Source organism: Furipterus horrens, unplaced genomic scaffold (assembly GCF_987537825.1).
Source record: "Furipterus horrens unplaced genomic scaffold, mFurHor1.1.pri manual_scaffold_2, whole genome shotgun sequence".
Taxonomy (NCBI): domain Eukaryota; kingdom Metazoa; phylum Chordata; class Mammalia; order Chiroptera; family Furipteridae; genus Furipterus; species Furipterus horrens.
Window position 1 is genome coordinate 139,164,635 of NW_028327172.1, and position 4,729 is coordinate 139,169,363.

Sequence of the window (4,729 nt, forward strand, 5' to 3'; positions counted from 1 at the left end):
AATGGATTATGGAAAGTGGGAGTTCTAGGGGAAAGCGTGGGGCACCTGGGGCGATAGAGAGCATTAGGAAGATGGCTCTGGAAAACAGCTCTTTACCAACTGGTGAGGATGTATTTTGATATTTTAGTAGCTTGCACAACCATAACAGTGCTTGCATGCTGAATATCAGCCCGGATGTTGGTGACCTCATGGCAGCGCTCCCATGGAGCTATAGTCTGTCCTGTGCCTTTTTCAAAGCTTTTCTCACCTAACACATCATACATCCTAGCAGTGATGGCAGAGGACAAATGTTTCTTGACTTCCTTGTATGAGATATGGGAAAAGCGAGACACAGAGAAGGGTTTATAACTTTCTCAATAGACTCAAGGAAGTTGTTGGTCATGCTGGGAGTAGAATATGAGGCTAGCAATGCTGATTCACTCTGAATGGAGACATCTCCTGTCAGATTTAAATTCATCGGGAGACTTCTAGCCAATTTTCATAGGGACTGATAATATTTTCATGGTACACAAGGAAAAGCTATAAAGAAGCTCCATGACGCTCTGGCTAGGTCTTAGAGAAAGGACTGTTTTTCATAGGAAAATAAGAAACCAGAAAGGTTTTAGAAATGTTGTCATGACTCACCAAGCCCTCATGTTCCACACCCACCTGTGTCAACATAGTCAGCACTAGAGGGATTTCCGATGAGTTAAAACCTTTTTTGCAGACTGTCACCCTCGTGTCCAACAAATAAGCATTCATATTCACATCTAAGGTATTTCCTTCACATCGCTGCTGAGGCTTGAGGAGGGGGCAAGAAAGGTGTTCGTTTATATTCTTCACATGGGCTCCTGAGGAAGCTGAGTTCTGGAGACTCCCTGGTTACAAGTGTCATGAGTCTCATTTTTGCTACAGTCCTTAACTCACTCTGTCGAATGGGCGGGGGTGGGAGGAGAGACTCAGGAACATAATCAGTCCATTGAAAATGAAGTGAAATAAAAGAACATGATATATTCTTAATATTAGGTACAGTCAATGGGCTTTTATGTATTTATTTTGAGATAAAGCTTATGAGATAAGGCTATGGCATCTAGTGATCTCATTTGCATGGAGACACTCTTACCACTTACCTGCATTCCCACTTACCTGAGTTGCACCCACAGTCCCTGATGGATCAGGTGATATGTTGAGTCAATGTCTTTGTAATAGTTAAAATTGCACTGTTAATTGCACTGACAAAGTAAAACTGACAAGGAGGACTTCATTCTACACTATTTTAATAAAGCAGAGAGACTAAACTCGACTCCACAAAGGACGGGAGAGGTTTTAGGAGCTGAGTGTGGGAACTAGTAGGCCACCTGTGTTTGCTAATTGGCCTTCACAGTTGCAGTAAGAAGCCCACCAAGGTCTGGCATGTACCCTCCTACAGTGACTGAAAGGTGGGGGTGTTATCACCTTCAATGTTTTCATTTCAAAAAGATGGTTCTCAGGTCCTCAAGAAAGAAATGTTCTGGGTTGTAAAACTAGCAAGACACTAAGAGAAGCTTTGGATACATTGCAAAGGGGCAGAGTAAGAATTTATAATTGCAAGTTTTCTAAAGTCAATGCTCTAAGAAAAGAAGGGTAAAGGGCTTATAGTTAGGAAGAAACCTGTCTAAAGTTTAGCCGAGGTGAAGGGAATGTTAAGGCTGTCTTGCTCACTCTTTAAGGCAATTCACAAATGAACTACAAAATTCATTCCAGCTGCTTGAGTAGAACCCTTAACCCAGTGATATATAAACTTGGACATCTCAGGTCCCCGTACAGGTACCTTCTTATGAATAGTCTCTTGACTATTATATAAATGCTTCCTTTTAATGCACTCAACCAAGAGTAGTTCCATTGATTAAATCAATAAACATTTATGAAGCATCTGTTCTGTGCCAGATACCATTTTAAGTATGAACAAGGTGGAAACTCCTCCTAAAAGAGACCTCACAGCCCTGAAGGATATAGATGAGTAAATGAACATTTAAAATGTAATGTGAGAGTTCCTCAAAAAAGTCAAACCACAAGACCCAACAGTTCTACTCTTAGATATCTACTCTACAGAAATGAGAATATATGTCTACACAAAAGCTTATACAAGAATATTCATAACAGCATTATTTGTAATAACCAAAAGGAAAAACAGCCCACATGTTCATTAATGGATGAATGGATAAATATGGTCTATTTTTATAATAGAATATTATCCAGCAATAAGAAAGCATGAAGTACTGATACATGATACAACCGGGACGAACCCTGAACATAATGTTTGAAGTGAAAGAAGCCAGCCTCAACAGTTCTCATATTGTACGATTTAATTTAGATGGAGTGTCTAGAATAGGCAAATTCATAGAGACAGAAAGCAGACCACTAGTTGTCTAGGGTTTTTGAGTTTGAGGAACATGGGAAGTGACTGCTGATGGGTATGAGTTTCTTTTGGTGGTGATGGTTTAGTACATTCACAAAATGATGGTTACGAGAAAATGGAAAGAGCACTAGGTTTGACCTCAGAAGACCTGGTTTGAATCCTACAAGCATGTGTGCTTGATTGTTTCAATGACATGCTCTTTGAGCTTCCTCTTCTTCCTGTTTTCTCCACCTCACCAAATGATCTCACCCAGTTACCGAACTAGAAACTCAGGAGCCAACTGAAATGCACGCCTCCCACCCCTCACCGACCCTAACTAATCAGCCAGCAAGTCCAATTGATTCCGTTTCTTCAATATTTTTAAATGCTGTGTCCTCTCTATTCCTGCTCCTCTGCCTTTTGCCAACATCATCTCTCATCTGAACTATTGCAACAGCCTTCCCTCAGTCTCACCGCTTGAGTCTAACCTCTCTCACCCTCATATGACTGGGAGGGTGATGTTTGTAAAAAAAGAAATCTCACATCACTTTCTGGCTCAAAAGTATTCAATAGTTCATTACTGTGTCATGACAGCAAACACACATACAATGCTCTGTGCCTAACAAGCACCGTTTGAGGGACTTTGGATGCATTAACTTTAATCCTCGTATCAATCCAAGTGCTAGAGGAAGGAATTGGGCACAGAGGTAAAAATTACTCACCCAAGGCCAAGCAGCTGCTTAAATCTAGAGCTGGGATTGAACATGAGGAGCCTGGCCCAGAGTCTGTGTTTATAGTCATCATACTACATACACTGCCTCACAAAGCTGGAAGCCAAACTTTTCTGTGACCAAGGCCCTGTCTGCCTCCAGCTTCTCCACCTCTCTTGTGCTCTGGTATTATAGAGCTGTGTGCACTTCCTCAAAAGGGCCTCCCTCCTCTGGGCCTTTGGATAATGCCTTCCATTCTAACTGGGCTCTGGAAACCCTTGTCCTTCAAGACTTGTCTTTGGTGATGTTGGATAGGTTTACCCCAAGCTGGTTGGCCACTGATAAGCACAGGTGCCTGGCTTAAAACAGGTGTTCAGTTAATACATGTGATTGAAATAAGTGGAATTGAAAAAGACAGCAAGAGGAATTAGGGTAGCAAGATGTCACAGGTGTTTCACATACCCACTTTCTCACCCAGGAATTCCATTAAAATCACCCTGTCCCGTGGCCCTCCCCTCTCCCAGGTGACATTAGTTAAGCTGATAGATAAATCCTTGTTGTGTCCTCATGTATGTTGCTCCTCCTGGATCGATCATGCAGAGCCCACCCCTGTTAAGCGGGGTCAGCCAGTATGGAAGGGGTGCCCTGCGTGTGTGCCCAGCCACCAGGAGCCTGGACAGGTGTCAGTGGCTCTTTCTTCCACTGGAAACCAACTTATTTATTTTGTTGACTGTGCCTCAGTTATGTTCCTGCCATTAACATCCCTTTCCTGGCAGTGGTCTAAGTACACGGGGCTGTTACTATGCAAGCCTCACGAAAGGGGAGCTCTGGGTGGGGGTTCAGGCTGTGCTCTAGGTTTGGTGATGATCACCATGAGGGAAATTTGGAACAATGCCTGAAGTCAACTCTCCAGCTGGTAACAAAGAATTGAAGATGATTCACAATAGATGATGGTATCAAGACCTCTGCAAAGACACTGCACTCTGATGACCCCATAGAGCTCTGATGCCATTGGCATCCCCATTTGGGGCACACATGGGGTGTGCCTCTGTCTCTGTTTAGAGAAGTGTGCCCACCTGGGAGCTCTGCCCACACTGCACACTCTCCCCTCCACAGATAAATGCCTCTCTTCCTCAGCGTCTTGAAGGGGCTCTGGGACTACAGGCTGAGGGGTGCATGCTTTTCTTGACAGTGAGTGTCAGCTGGGGACAAAGTGTCAAGACAAGGGGTACTCTGGCTACCATCGGAATGTCTCACGTGCCTGTGCAAGCATCATCCTGACAGGGGTCTTCCCTCCTTCTGGTCCCTCCTTGCTTGACTTCTGAGTCGAAGTCCCCCTTGAGCCCCTCTTCCTCCCTTTTGCAGGCTGCAGCCACCAGGATGAGAGTCCCCACCTCCTTTGCAGCAGATGCCAGGAGCTCTTTGAAACTTGCCCTTGGTCTCTGGAATCCTGACTCTGAGGCTGGGCATTCCAACAGCAACTCCTTGGGTGCGGATCTTGGAAAGGTCACTTCAAAACAGTCTCAGTCCAGGCCCCAAGGACAGACTGCTTCTATGAGGTTTGCAAGGTGCCAAAAACATCTCCGGGCGCTCCGGCAGGAGCAGCCAATGGAAGCCACGGCCGGGACCCCTCCCATTCCCCCCTCAGTGACATCCCAGCCTC